Genomic DNA, 16341 nt, shown 5'->3' on the forward strand with positions numbered 1-16341 from the left:
CTCTTATATTTAGGTCTTTGACTCATTTTGAGTTATTTTTTATAGATGATATAAGAAAACAGTTCAATTTCATTCTTTTGCATGTGGATATCCAGTTTTCTCAGTACCATTTATTGAAAAGAATGTCCTTTCCCCACTGAATGGTCTGAGAACGTTTGCTGAAAATCATTTGATCTTCTGTGTGTTTCTGGACTCTCTATTCTATTCCATTGACCATATGCCTGTCTTTATGCCCACCCCACAGTTTTGTTTATTGTAGCTTTGTAATCAGTTTTGAAATTAGGACATGTGAGACTTCCAGCCTGGTTCTTCTTTTTCAAGATTGTTTGGCTCTTTGGGGTTCCTTGAGATTTTTTTTTTAATCAATTTTAAGGGTTTCTATTTCTGGAAAATATATCGTTGGGATGTTGAGAGGGATTCAGTGGAACATTGAATCTGTAGATCACTTTGGATGATATTAACAACATTATGTTTTCTAATTCATAAACACTGGATGTCTTTCCCCTTATCAGTGCCTTCTTTAATTTCTTTCAGCAATATTTTGTATTTTTCAACATATAAGTCTTTTGCCTCCAAGGTTAAGTTTATTACTAAGTATTTTTTCTTTTTGATGCTCCTGTGAGTGGAAGTATTTTCTTAATTTCCTTTGAAATTGTTCATTGTCAGTATATAGAAATGCAACTGATTCTTGTAAATAATTTTTTTATTATATTATGTTAGTCACCATACAGTACATCCCTGGTTTTTTATGTAAAGTTCCATGATTCATTACTTGCGTATAACACCCAGTGCACCATGCAATACGTGCCCTCCTTCATACCCATCACTAGTCTATCCCATTCCCCCACTCCCCTCCCCTCTGAAGCCCTCGGTTTGTTTCCCAGAGTCCATAGTCTCTCATGATTCATTCCCCCTTCTGTTTACCTCCCCCCTCTTCTTCCCTTTCTTCTCCTACCAATCTTTCTACTTCTTATGTTCCATAAATGAGTGAAACCATATGATAACTGATTTTTGTGTGTTGATTTTGTATCCTGCAACTTTGCTGAATTTTTTTTCTAGTTCCAACAGTTGTGTGTCTAATATTTAGGGTTTCTACGTAATCGTATCATCTGCAAACAGAGATAGTTTTACTTCTTCCTTTCCAATTCAGATGCCTTTTCTTTCTTTTTCTTGTCTAATGGCTCTGGCCAGGACTTCTAGTATTGTGTTGATTAGTAGTGGCAAAAGTGTGCATTCTTGTCTTATTGCTGACCTTAGAGGAAAACCTTTCAGTCTTTCACCATTGAGTATGGTATTAGCTGTGGGATTTTCATATATATTATGAAAATATTATGTTGAGGTCATTTCCTTCTGGTCCTACTTTGTCCAGAGCTTTTTCTTTATCATGAAAGGGTATTGAATTTTGTCAAAGGTGTTTTTTATATTATTAGTGAAGATCATGTGGGTTTCCCCCCTTCCTCCTGTTAATGTAGTGGATTATGCTGATTGTTTTTCATATATTGAACTATCCTTGCACTTCAGAAATAAATCCTACTTGGTCATAGTGTAAAATCCTATAATATGCTGTTGGATTCTGTTCGCTAGTATTCTGCTGAAAATTTTTGCATTAATATTCAATATTGGTCTATAGTTTTCTTGTGGTTTGTCTAGCTTTGGTATCAGAATAATGGTGGCCTCATAGAATTAATCTGAAAATGTTTCCTCTTTTTCCATTTTTTTGGAAGAGCTTGAGGAAGATTAGTGTTAATGCTTCTTTCAGTGTTTGGTAGAGTCAACCAATGAAGCCATCTGGCCTTGCGATTTTCTTTGTTGAAAGGTTTTAGGTTATTAATTCAATCTGTTTTTTAGTTATGGTTCTCTTCAGATTTTCTATTCATGATTTGATCTTGGTAAGTTTTGTGCTTCAGGAATTTGTCCATTAAATACACATTATAAAGAAGTAATCAGTGGTACAATTGGTGAGAAATTTTGCTTTCACTCTTATCCATTCGGCTCCTCCCTTCCTCCACAGGTAACCAAGTATATTCATTTGTTGGGTAGATTTCCAGTGTTTTATATACTATTACTATAAACTGAAGATATTCCCCTTTTCCCTCTTTTTTAACACAAAAGGTTTTGTTGTTGTTTTTGTTTGCTTGGAGGTTTTTTGGTTTTGTTTTTTACTTAAGAATGTATTATGATGCTCTCTCCATTGTGAGCTTCCACTGTGTGAATGAACCATACTTTATTGTTGAATGAAATGTCTCTGGATTTAGAATTTTTTTTAAAGATTTATTTATTTGAGAGAGAGAGAGAGCATGCCAGGTGGGGGGAGACACAGAGGGGGAGGAGGGGAGAGAGAATCTCAAACAGACTCCCTACTGAGCAAGGAGCCTGATGCAGGGTTCGATTCCATGACCCTGAGATCACGACCTGAGCCAAAACCAAGAGTTGGATGCTTAACCAACTGAGCCATCCAGGCGCCCCTGTATTTAGAATTTTTAAATGACAGAACTGTTACCTCAGCATTTTAAAGATATTATATCATTGTTTCCTGGCATGCGTTGTTGCTGATAAAAAATCAGGGATCCTGGGGCGCCTGGGGAGCGCAGTCGTTAAGCGTCTGCCTTCGGCTCAGGGCGTGATCCCGGCGTTATGGGATCGAGCCCCACATCAGGCTCCTTGGCTATGAGCCTGCTTCTTCCTCTCCCACTCCCCCTGCTTGTGTTCCCTCTCTCGCTGGCTGTCTCTATCTCTGTCAAATAAATAAATAAAATCTTTTTTAAAAAAATCAGGGATCCTGAGCCAGGTGCTTTGCATACATTGTTTATTTTTCAGTCATCATACAAACCCCATTTTATAATTAAGGGGACCAAGGTTTCGAAAGTTCGACAGGTTTATTCACAGTCACACAGCTGGTAATCCTGATTCCTCATTGCTTTTCAAGTAATCTCTTTTATTTCTGGTTGTTTTTCATTGTCTTTGACATTTTCATCTTCCTCACAAATTGTTTAGGTGTGCATTTATTTTTATTTATCCTGATCAAGACTTTTGTGTATATTTTCTGAGAACTGAAAACTTGTGTCTTTCTTCAATTTTGGAAATTTCTGATCCATTATCTTTTTTTAAATCATCACTTTATCCCCCATTTCCTTTCTTCTCATTTCCTACCTTTTGGAGTTCTTATTAAATAAAGGCTGATCTGTTGTAAAAATCCAAAAAACCACCATTTATGTTGGATTCCTGGTGAATGGAATAACCTTTAGAATCGTGCATCATGGCAGTCTGACTTTATAGCTGCTGGATTTTCTCAGTCTAGCTTTCATATTTCCTATCTGTTTCTTTGTATTTGCCATTTGTTCTCTGTGATATACTCTATGTAGTTTCCTCAGCTCTGTCTTCCAGTTCACTAATTTTCTTAGCAGCTCTAATACCCTGCATATTCTTTATTTTATTGACTGAATTTTCTTTTGGTTCTTTTTTAAATCAGTCTTTTCTTTTGCTGTACTGTCCTCTCCTTTCACTATGGATCTTATTTCTGCCTTCCTCCACTCTTAAAAATCCTTAGTTATTTGAAACATACTTTTGTTGTCTCTTCTAGACTGTTCTACCAAGTCCAACACCTGAGGTGCTAATTCTTTTGTTTATAAAACCTGATGACTCTCTCCAATGGTATTTATTTACTCACGTAGTTTATCATTTTTCCTCTTTTGATATTATGAGCTTATCCTCAGCAGAAGGCCTATGTCCTCTGGATTTTGGAAGAGCCTATAAAGAAATGTTTTGCTTTAGTTTCTGCTTCTAGGGCTTTCAATGGTTCTATACCAGTTTTATGCTAATTCCTTGGGTAGGATTTTCATCCAACACAAGAGGTATAAATTCAAATACCACACCTGTGTTTTCTATAGGCTGGGAATGTTTATATCTCAAGTGCAGCTTTTTTCTTCAGCTATGACCTTGGCACATGGTGGGCTTCCTTGATCTGTTTTTGTATTTTTATACAAATAATTGTATTTTTATATAATAGATAAACTCTTAAAATTTTCATGAAAATCAGTCATCCTTTAAATGCTATGGTAGGTGTTTTCAAAAAGTAAATAATCACCTTCTAAATGATCCAACAAGTAAGGTGTTATTTTAAATTTAATTTGGTATTGCCCATTTACCTAAGAGGAAAAGTGAATGGCCTAGCTTCTTGGACCCTCTGTACCCCCCACACACAGCAAGTTCAGCAAAAGCTTGAATATCCCAGTGACTCTCACCTGTCATTAAAACTCACTACAAGAAAAACATGCCAAGGGTTTGGATTTGCATATGAATTCAGAGGTAGCTTGGGAGTTTGAGACTTTCTAACTGTGTGTCTGTCCCCTAGGCCTTCTTTTTGGTGGGATTGACAGCTTCTTGCGAAAAGCCAAGATGCCTCTATTTTGGGTGTGGCTCCCAATTTGCGTCTGTAAGTAGCGTGACTCATTTGTTGGGCTCACTTAATATCAAGTGGTGGGAAGTTGTGGGAAGTGAGCTACTTACCAGGAGAAAAATATAGTACTTTGGGGGTTTCTAATGGCTTTCCTGAGACAAGGTGTCTGCTGAGCTGAGCCAGCATTAGCACTTTGCATGGGTGTGTTCCGTGTCTGACAGAAGACCTGGAGCTGGTATCATCTGGTGATTTCCAGTAGGAAGGAAGCTCACACTGACTGAACACCACGTGTGGGATCCTGAGCCAATGCTTTGTGTGCATTCTTGTTTTTTTGTTGTTCATACAAACTCCATTTTGTAAATAAGGGGACAAAGGCTTAGAAAAATTGACAGCCTTGTTCACACTCACAGAGACAGCAAGTAGGTAATAGAGCTGGGATTTTAAAATTCATTCTCCTTCTGAATTCACTGGACCTGGAAGGATGTACAGTAAACCCATAAATTCAATTCATTGCTGGGAAAGCGTGTGAAGGGCTTAAATTAGCAGAAGTGCCTCCTTAAGAAAAATTAAAGAGAAATTGCGTGCGGTGAAGGGAATTTTTTTTTCTAGCAAAAATTTTATCGCTTTGTCTGTACTTCCTGTGTGTGATGCTCTGTCTTCCTGGTGAGACTGGGCCCAGCATGAATATTCTTGTGCTCCATGAATCTCACTCGTCGTTAATACATTCTCTCGGTCCCTGTGCCGGGCTAAATTCTGATGCCCAGGATGAGCCCAACAGATGTCAAACTAGCGTGTCATTTTATGAGCGAGAGCCTCTGAGCTAACTCCCATGAGCCGTGACTCACTGGGCTTCTAATTATAACTTGTCCTGGCTCCTCAGATAATGGGTTTGTCTCAATGGTTTCCAGGGACAGATTAGATCAATCCTGTATTTTGTGAGTCTTAGGTGTTCAGCCAACTCATGTTGTTCTTTGTGTGAACAGAGGAGAGACTGACGTGCAGTCCAGAATTTGAGCGGTCCCTCTACAGTTTTCACAGTAACTTGATAATACCTCTTAGCAGGTGCGCCCAGGGGTCAGAAGTCAGTGGTAGGGGTTAGTGGTTCTGCTTCCGGCGTCAACACTAGAGTGTACACATCCTAAAAGAACTTTGGCGCCACGAGGACATGAATACCCATGGGCCTGATGGTGGTGATAGGTAAATAGACTTTAGACCCCACAGACCCAGCAACTCAGGGAACACCATAGGCAACAGCAGTGCGGGCAAGAAAGGGCAGAGCCACAACAGGAGAGAGAAGATGTCATCTGACCTGCGGAAACTGACTGAAGTCCCATCAGTATGGAACATACTTTTGGTGACCCTTGGGAGCAGCTGGGGAGAACACAAGGGCCTCTGAAAGCCAGGCTACATTGACACAGAATGCTGAGACTGGAAGGGACCCAAGAGGCCCTCCATTTAATTTACCTGCTTGATGGACCAACCACAGCTCAGAGAGACTCAACAATTTTCCAACATTGCACAGCTCATTCGAACTCACTACTTTTTAGCCCCCCAATTAATACCTTCAATGCCCAACAAATATCCAAGTTTTTCCTCCAAAATTAAAAGATTTTCTTGTGTTTACAATTCAGCTGACTAAAACTGAGGGAGTATTTTTGGGTCACTTAAGAAGATACGGACCGGATAATTCAGTGGTATGTTTCCAACCGTAGGGGCTTCAGAGCACGAGAGCACGTCTAAAGCTCTGGATCCCTGCTGTTCACAAAGACCTTTTGTAGCACGACTGCAGTCAGAGGATGACCGCACTGAGCCCTTTCCCTGTCTTTCCTGCCTGTTGCCACTTCTTCACCTCTGCACTACAGATGCCTTATCAACACCGCCCGAATCACTCCCTGGGATAGCTCGTGATGCGGTGAGGGTGAAGTAGGGCAGAGGGACCTGGGAACAAGTCTCAGCCTGAGTCAGACTTGGACGAGACCAAGACCGTATGCTGCGTACAGAGGGTCAGAGTCAAAGTAGAACCTTGAGAGCAGGGCAGGGAGAGGGTTTGAGGAAGAATAGGAACGACCAAGGGAGGAGGGTCTAGGCCTGGCAGAGCAGAGAGATTTCCTTTCTGGGGTCAACACTCATCAGCTAATCAGAGCTTCCAGAGCAACAGATTAGGGACCAAGCTTGCTGGGGTGGTTCTGTGACAGGCCAGTGGTGTCTGCTCTGGACAACAGAGGAAGAAAAAATGCCCTACACTTGCAGAGTGCAGTAGCATTGCCAGATGGTTAAGAGTGCGAGCTCTGCAGACCTTCTCATAGCTCCTACTCCTGACTGGTGAACTTGGACAAGTCACTTACCTCTTCAATGTCTCATTTTCCTGATTTGTAAAATAGGACAGAAAAGCATAAATGTGTTGTGAACATCAAATGCAGTAACAAAGGAACGCAGTCTAGAACAATGGCTGGGACACAGTCAGCATTAAATAAAGTTAATGATAATTGCAGTGCTGTCCCTGCTCTTGGACTATTACGATGCATTCCTGTGGGGTATCCGCCATATGTAAGGATGAGGATCACATTTAAAAGGAAAAATAAAATAAGATGAAAACAGAGAGGGAGGCTCTTAACTATAGGAAACAAACTGAGAGTTGCTGGAGGGGAGGTGGGTGGGAGGATGGGGTCACTGGTGACGGGCACTGAGGAGGGCACGTGATGGGATGAGCACCGGTGTTGTATGCAACTGATGAGTCACTGTATTCTACTTCTGAAACGAATGATACAGTATGTTAATTAAATTGAATTTAAATTTAATAAATTTATAAAAAATAAATAAAAGGCCATAGCAAATGGTATTAACTGGGCAACTTTTTTCTCTTTTTCTTTTTGACAATATCTCTGAGGTATTTTGAATCTAGAATATTTAAAACAAAACTTAAAAGTATGTTTTTAAATGAATGCTGTTGGGGGGGTCTGGGGGAGATGCTCTCAAAACAGTGTGGATTTCATTAAAACAGCCTCCACCTGATCCACGTCAGTGCTGAGTTTGGGCCTTTGGTTAGACCACCGGTGCTGCTTAACTAGCTTCCTCTATGGTTATTTTTAATCTGCAAACTTTTGGAAATCTTCGCCCTGCCCTGGAAGTGGGGAATGGGGGGGTGGGAGTGAAGAGGCTTGGACCAAGCAGGCTTGGACCTCAGATTGTGTAAGACTTTGCTGTGTACAGAGCAAATAGGGGTTGAAGCTGGCTTGACCTCTTCTCTGAACTCCACTTCGTTGCCCTAAGACCTGGCAGCTCCCAAGTCCACCGCTCCCTTCCAGGTCTGTCAGCCAGAGGCTGTTTGTTGGCTCACACCCCTTGTGCTTCAGGCCCAGGGGGGAGGACGTGTCCTCTTCATTCTCTCCTGCCCCTTTACGATGTGTGCTCTTTTGCTAACCAACCTCTCTCTTTCTCTCTCTCATCCCCTCTTATCTCAGCTTACATTCTGGGGTCCACCATTATAATCACTCCCTTGCAAATACCCCCAACTCCCCCGCCTCACCCTGGGCGCTATTCGCCTGGCAAAAGCCCAGCTCGCCAATGAGTCCAGTGTCCTACCTCCTACCTCTCTATGCTTCTGTCCGAACAACCAGATGTTGCAGGAGAAAATCGAGGAATAAAGTTTGCTGATGTCACGTCAAATTCACAATGAAAAGTCTCAAAACAATCCTCCCACTTTTCTCTAGAAGTCTAGCTTTTGTCATTCCCATTGACTATTTTGTACTCAAAATATACTCTCTTCCCCTACTTTTCTCTGGGAGTCCTGCCTGCCCCTTAGTACTTCACTAAGAAAATAAAGTGACCAGACATGCCCTACTTTCACTCTCCTAACAAAAGAAAACTATAAACCTGTCTACAGTGGCGTCCATCTGCTGCTTAACCTCTTGTTTCAAAACACAAATGGTCTCCCATCTCACCAAAGACCACTCTCTGCTGCCTCTCTCATCCTCTCGAGGACTTTGCTACTTTACCTATGGCCTTCCCTCCTGCATCTCCCGTGTTTCCCCTTCTGCCATGTTACTCCCATCAGTATATAAATATCATGTATTGGTATTTATCTTAAAAAACAACAGGGGCGCCTGGGTGGCTCAGTCGTTAAGCATCTGCCTTCGGCTCAGGGTGTGATCCTGGCGTTATGGGATCAAGCCCCGCATCAGGCTCCTCTGCTGGGGGCCTGCTTCTTCCTCTCCCACTCCCCCTGCTTGTGTTCCCTCTCTCGCTGGCTTTCTCTCTGTCAAATAAATAAATAAAATCTTTAAAAAAACAAAAACAAAAAAACCACAACCGTCCCCCGTTAACCTAGCAGGCCCCCCACCCATTCTGCTCTTCTTAGCCCAGATTCCCCCAGATTCCCACAGAGTCTATTGCATATCTTCCCCCCCTTCAGTTCAGTCCAGACTGACTTCCATTCCCACTTCTAGGTGGAAGTCGTTTTTGTCAAAGTCACTGTCAGTCTGTAAGCCTCCCGGGAGCTTCCCCAGGTGTAACCTGAAGCTGCCCCCTTATGCAGAGGGCAAGAAGAGACCAAAGAGACCCAAGAAAGAGGAGCCACCCCAGGGTGGAAAGTGGCAGTTTTAATAAGCAAAGGGGACTTACTTGGGCAACAGCAAGATGAATGGATCCCTGCTGCCAAATCTTCCAAGCTTATAAAGAGGCCTTAGTTGGGTTCAGTCACGAATACCGCACACGTACGCCGTTCTCCACACCACATCACCATCTTATGGCCGTGCCCTTGGAGCAGCCTCTGGAAGCAGGAAAGGCAAGTGAGACAGGGACAAGGCAAGACAGGGAAGGGGGTGAGGAGCCTCCAACTGCTTGGATCCAGCTCATGGGTCAGTCTTGGTCTTGTCTTCTCAATTACCTTCACCCATAGTCACCTATGACCTTGAAATTCAAGAGATGCTTTTCTATCCCCTTTAACCCGGTTGAGCGCCCACCCCTAGAAATACTTTCTCTTTTTTTTAATAATTTTTTTATTATATTATGTTAGTCACCATACAGTACATCCCTGGTTTCCGATGTAAAGTTCGATGATTCATTAGTAGCGTATAACACCCAGTGCACCATGCAATACGTGCCCTCCTTACCACCCATCACCAGCCTATCCCATTCCCCCACCCCCCTCCCCTCTGAAGCCCTCAGTTTGTTTCTCAGAGTCCATAGTCTCTCATGCTTCATTCCCCCTTCTGATTACCCCCCCTTTCTTTATCCCTTTCTTCTCAAAGCTAAGGATATACTGTATGGTGACTAACATAACATAATAAAAAATCATTATAAAAAAAAGAAATAGAATATTTAAATAAATAAATAAGAATAAAACAAAAAAAAGTTGATGACCTATCAGAATTTGTACCTCAGGAGAATGGTCTCTACTTTATATACAAACACATATTCAAAACAAAAAGACATATAAGAAGCTATCAATTGATTATGTCTGCCATTCATGTACTTGTAATGTTTTTCCTAAAAATTTACCCTTGACCTTTTTCATTTTTTTCTAATTAAATATACAATTATTTCATATAAAATGAACATACATGTATTAAAAATTTACAAAATCACTTTTTTTCTATATTTCTTAAGTACACCATGATGATTCTGCGTATACTAAAGAACTTTGTGATTTATCAAAGAAAGATTAAATTGTATTTAACATAAAAAATAAAGTAGGAAAAAAAAAAAGAAATACTTTCTCTCATTGACTTTCCTGTTACTTCCATGCCTGACCCTTCTTAGTCTCCTTGGCTGTTCTGCTTATCCCCCCAGTGTCCTAACAATAGGGTATCCAAGGTCAGCCCTGGACCTTTCCTATGGCCATACTCACCTCAAGTCTTTAAAGGCTGTCTGTGTCGGTGGAACCATCTCTATGTTGATGGCTCCCAAATTCATATGTCCCACTTGAATGGATCGTTCTCATGAGGGCTAGACTGTAATAATATTATTAACAATAATAACAGCAACCAAAGTGACTAAAACCCGCCTGTTGACCACATGCCAGGCCCGTCTGAAGCACTTTACATGATGGGCTCATCGATCGTCATCCCATCCCTTTGCAGCAGGTACGTTGTAAACTCCATTTTACTGATAGGGGGACAGAGACAGAATGCGTGTGTGCTTTGCAACCCACACTGGTAAGTGGTAGATCTGGATTTTAAACTGCAATCGATTTGATCTACTAGACAGAAATTCGATACCTGTCCATGCAGCATGTTTTCATGATGTGTTCCTCGAGACCGAAATCTGAAAGCCATCTTTGGACCATTTCTTTCTCTTGAGCTCCCCATTTCCTCTCTTTGGAAGTCTTTGTCATTTCAGCTTAAAAACACGTCTTGGATCCAATGACTTCTTTTCATTTCTCCGGCCGTGACCTAGTCCAGGGTTTGTCTACGTCGGTACTTCTGAGCTGTGGGCCCGGGTCATTGTTTGGGGGGCTGCCATGTGCGTTTTTAGGGCGTGTAGCAGCATCCCCGGCCTCCACCCACAAGATGCCAGGCGCACCCCGCCCCCCTCCAGTCATGACCATCAAAAGTGTCTCCAGACGTGACTGCCAAGTGGCCCCTGGAGGCCTGAATCCACTGAGTCCAGGTCCTCATCCTCTCCTCACTGCACTACAATAATCTCCTACCTGGACTTCTTGTTGCAAATGTTATTTGTATCCTTCTTTTGTTGTCCCCAAAACAAACAGAAAATGGAAGTAAGGTAATTATTATTCTTGTCAAAAATGTCTTATTGCTTTCTTATTGCATTGGGAAAAAACAGTTTAAGAAAAAAATAGCAGATGTTTGAAAAGGCTCTGTGTGATCGAGCCTCTGCCCGATTCCCGGTCTCATCTCCTCTCATCTTCCCTGGGCCGCACCCACACGGACTTCCCTCTGCTCGTCGGTCCGTGGAGCTTTCTACCAACTTGCTCTTCTCTCCGCCAGTAAGCCTGCTGTTCTCCCCACCTCTCGATGTGTCACACACACACACCACGTGCCACACACATCCACACTCACTCCATGCATGCGGTCACACCACACGCCACACACATACCCTCCTCACACCACGCCTACCCTCGCCTGTGTTTCGTAACAGTGGCTCCTTGCCATCCTTCAGGCCTCTGAGAGACCTCTAGTTGTTCTCTGCAAATACCTTCCCGTGGGCCCCTCCTGTTATTGTCCATGGCCGGCCGCACCTGGCTTCTGATTTTATGTCACTCGTAGGTTTATATTTATTGGTATGTTTTCAGTCTCCCCGTGAGACTATAGGTCCCATGAAGGCACAGGCCATGTCAGTCTTGTTTACTGGGGTGTTCCTTTTTTTTTTTTTTTTTAAGATTTTATTTATTTTGTTTGCTAGAGAGAGACAGCCAGCGAGAGAGGGAACACAAGCAGGGGGAGTGGGAGAGGAAGAAGCAGGCTCCCAGCGGAGGAGCCCGATGTGGGGCTCGATCCCAGAACACCGAGATCACGCCCTGAGCCGAAGGCAGACGCTTAACGACTGAGCCATCCAGGTGCCCCTGTTGGGGTGTTCCTGATGCCTGGCACGGAAAGATGCAGCCCGTCACTCAGAGAGGCTGATGAATGCGCGGCACTTAGAATGGTTGAGTAAGTTCAAAGACTTCCCCCCAAGCCCCGGGAGATGGAGCACCGTGCAGTCTTGGGAATACTGATGTGAGGGAGGGAGAGGCATGTAGCCACGACCGGGAGATTAATCAGAGCTGCCATGGTGTGCTTTGGAAAGAAGGAAATCCTAGCTGGGCTACCACTGTGCATTCTCAAGCTGTGAACTGGTCGGTCCCAGGTCAGCCTTATTATTTCTGGCCCCAGTTACCCACTACTGGCTAAGTCCTTGGGTAGCATGGTTTTCCCCCTTTCAGTTTGCGGTTAGTAACTTGGGGGAAGTACCCCATTATTGGTTCTGCTGGGCCCCGTGGGCTGGGTGTTAGGAAACAGGAATTAAGCACAGCTCCCTTGGAGCCATTTCAACAGCTGTGGTTTGCGAGGAAGTCCGCCTCCCAGAGCCGGCTTCAGGGTGGAGGAGATGCAGCAAGGACAGTGGTTGGAGACTTCCTTCTCAGAGTGCACCTGTAGCTTCACCCTGGGGAGTGTGTGTGTGTGTAAGCGTGTGTGCACATGCACGCGTGTGCACTAGCCATATCTAAAGCTAGGAGACTCTTTACACAATATTTAGCCCCCTCTTCTCATTTAATAGAAGGTAACTGGGGTCCTGAGAAATTTGACTTAGCTCATGTCACATAGCTAGTTAGTGAAAGAGCTGGATTCAACTAACAGTCGGGTCTCCTTCTACCATATCTGTCTGGAAGTTTCATTTCTTTTTTTTCTTAAAGATTTTATTTATCTATTTGACACAGAGAGAGAGGGAGGGAGTGAGCACAAGCAGGGGGAGCAGCAGGCAGGGGAGAAGCAGGCTCCCCGCTGAGCAGAGAGCCCGATGACGACAATGTGGAGCCCAATCCCAGGACCCTGGGATCCTGATCTGAGCTGAAGGCAGACGCCTCACCGACTGAGCCACCCAGGCACCCCTGGAAGTTTCATTTCAAAACATAATGTGTGTGTGTGTGTGTGTGTGTGTGTGTTTCTGATTAAAGAGTAATATGTAGACGAAGATTCAGAACCACCATCCTGAACGCTCTGGGTTGGCCTAACCCTTGGAAGAACCACTTGCAGCTTCCCCTCAAGGGGCAGCACTTGTCAGCACCCATTGCCAGAGGGGGCCTATCTCTGGGTGAAATCCCAGCCTTGTCGCCGACCTCACCTTAACCCTTGCCTCCGTACCCTGTTGATTTCAGCCAGGACTTATTACCCACCAGCGGGCCTACTGGGGTTCCTCCTGCAGCCCATTATCCATGATCCTGCTTTAGCCACCTGGTCAATCCTGGCCATGACCCTAGACCCCTTCACTGGCCTAGTTCCTGTTTGTTCTGAACACATACGAGCCATGCTCCATACCTGTGGACCCAACCAACCCATGAGCCCTTCTTATGAAACCTTGCCTATCAGCCCAGAGCACCCCTCTGGACCCACCAAGAAAATGCAAGAGCCCAGACTGACCCCATCTTCCTTGGTTAGCCTCCCCCTTCCCTGGAAATACTGAGAGGAGGGAACACCACACAGGGTCCCAGCTGGTTTGTTTTTATTTTTCATTGATCTGTTTTACAACATATTAAATTCTGTGAGCCACATCAAATTTTTGTTGGAAGTGTCCAAAGGGATACTAGGTATGAGCACAAACGATGTATTTACTGTGCCAGAATTGGGCAGAAGAGACCAAATAGTGTGAGATACGAACTATACTCTATAGCCCAAAGTGGGTCCTTTGAGATAAGAGTTTTTCTTTCTTTCTTTTTTTTAATTTAAATTCAATTAACCAACATATAGTACCTCTCCAGTTGTTGATGTAGTGCTCAGTGATTCATCAGCTGCGTACAAGACCCGATGCTCATCACATCACGTGCCCTCAACGCCCGTCAGCCAGTTACCCCATCCCCCCCACCTCCCTTTCCGCAACCCTCAGTTTGTTTCCTGGAGTCAAGAGTCTCTCATGGTTTGTCTCCCTCTCTGGTTTCCTCGAGATAAGGGTTTTTTCTTACGTGCAAAATCAGCCCCTTTAGAGATCTGATCAGAGAGAGAGCCATACAAGAAGTGACTGTAGATTTGTCTTTTTTGGAGGAGATAAATATATGATGGATGCTCACTATTTTCTTTTTTCTTTATCTTTTTGGTTTTTTTGGCTGTTGCCTTCTTACCCCCCTTCTGGGGGGATTTCCCCGCCCCGGTGTGTTTTGGTTGGTAGAACCCTGTGCCCTACCTCCTCTTACAGAAGCTGAAAGAGGGAACTTCTGAGTTCTGGCAGCGTGGGCTCGTCGCCCCCACTTATCCAATCAGATGCTCCTCTGCGGACATGGAGTGTCTTGATCATGGGTAGGGAGCAGGGACGCACAGAAACAGGTGTATCAGAACTCCAGTGACAGCTGGAGGAGGCGGGAGCTACCCCAGAGCTAGTAGCACAGCATGTGCTGAGCAAGCGCTTCCCAGGACCTGATCCTGCTGGTGCTTCCTGTTCCCTGTAGCCCCAGAAGGGCTCCAGTTTCTGCATTTCCCCAAGCCTCACTCTCCTGCCTTCCCGGTGACTCTGCGAACGTCCCTAAACCCTTCCCGCAAATGTCTTTTCTGCTTCAGTTCATCCAGAGTTGATTTCTGTTGCTGATGCTCGGGAATTCTGGATCATACAATATAGAGGAGGTGACTTAACCCACAATTCTCAATGGCACAGGGAAGTCACCGGCTTTAGAAAAAAAAATTCAGGGGCGCCTGGGTGGCGCAGTCGTTAAGCGTCTGCCTTCGGCTCAGGGCATGATCCCGGCGTTCTGGGATCGAGCCCCACATCGGGCTCCTCCACCGGGAGCCTGCTTCTTCCTCTCCCACTCCCCCTGCTTGTGTTCTCTCTCTCGCTGGCTGTCTGTCTCTGTCAAATGAATAAATAAAATCTTTAAAAAGAAAAAAAATTAAAATACAAACAAGCAAAAAACCAGAGAGGTGCCTCTATGATCTGTGCTGTCCAAGGAGAGGAGAGGCGTTGTGGGCACCGATGGCTGTTTATCCTCAGATCTGCATGACCACAAAGATAAAATTAATTGAATGAATGAATGCATGAATGAGTGAAATCATTCTTCAGAGCAATTTAACTCATCTTTGAATTTCCTGCCCAGGTGGAGAACTGGAGTCAGAAATGACTGTGCCTCCTCCTCTGAATCTTACCATACCATTTACCTAAGAGCGTCAGTCTTCCTCAGCGGCACGAACATTCTATCTGATCACTGTCTTGAAATGCAGAAGAGAACCAGATTCTGGAAGTCCTGGTTCCTTCAGCTCTGCTTCCTTCACATATTCTGGAAGAATGGCAGCAGAAAAGGGATCAGAGGCAGCCACAGACCCTGGTTGGGGGGGCAGATGAAGGCAGAAGAGAGATCGATTTGCCTCTGGTTACTTGAATCACTGGGACTGCCTGGCACTGGGCTTATGTCATATTCACGGATCAACCCAGTACTACTGGGAAGCTCCTGAGTTAGATGCCAATTCCCAAATATGACCGAACACGTTGCAGAAGGAACGTTAGATCGTCTGCAGTGCACCATCTGGACGCCCTGTGCAATGCAAATTCTTCTTTGAGACCTGGTGACCAGGTGAGCAGACTCCTTGACCCCATTTTATTCACAGGGGACATTTTACACACCCTCCTTTTTGTATGTGTTGGTTTGGTTCGTTCTATTTCGGTGATCTTGCAATGAGCCTGCATTTCCAAGTGTTCTAGATCGCCCTTTCTCTAAAATCTAAGCCGAGATAAGCAGAACTTCCAGAGGACAAGAAAGCATTTCCTCTTCCGGAAAAGGAAGGTGTGGTGGATTAAAGAATTTTTCCATCCATTCCTCCAGGAAGGCCGGGGCAGGGCTGCTCATCAGCTTTGAGAAGTTTTAAAGGCGCAGACTGCTTGCTCCACATGCTGCCCCCTGCCCCCCAAATTAAAAGCTATGCACACCTTGGTGGAGGGGAAACCTGAGGGCGTGTGGGATCAGTGTTGGAAATCAGCAGGGAACAGGCTTGATCTTGACAGTAAGGGTGTGGGGGAGTATCCTTAACTAATTCTGAGTCACCAGGAGACCGATTTTCCAGCAGGGGGAGGATCGAAAGAGGTAGGAACACCCAGTTCAAGCTGCTTCAACTTGGTACATTGCAGAGGGCAGCCTGATGGATTTTGCTGCATCGCCGCGTTCTCCTTGTGAACACGCTCCCCCCAGATCAGTGTCTTCAAGGAGCTGCCTTGCACGGATCTGATGGAGGGATAAATATACTTGTATCTAACATAAAAATTTGAGAACTTCCGTCTTCAACTACTCGCACGTCAATCTCTTGCTATGCCTC

At 44.3% G+C, this 16341-nt stretch overlaps 1 long non-coding RNA gene across 1 annotated transcript; it reads left to right on the forward strand.

Annotated features, from left to right (window-relative positions):
- Positions 1-11850: 11850 nt before the first annotated feature.
- Positions 11851-16306, forward strand: LOC121104758. The gene is made up of 2 exons (XR_005837083.1): positions 11851-12006; positions 15132-16306. It is a non-coding gene; the product is annotated as an uncharacterized LOC121104758 (long non-coding RNA).
- Positions 16307-16341: the final 35 nt, after the last annotated feature.

The sequence above is a fragment of the Ursus maritimus genome, unplaced genomic scaffold (genome assembly GCF_017311325.1).
Source record: "Ursus maritimus isolate PB19 unplaced genomic scaffold, ASM1731132v1 scaffold_23, whole genome shotgun sequence".
NCBI lineage: Eukaryota > Metazoa > Chordata > Mammalia > Carnivora > Ursidae > Ursus > Ursus maritimus.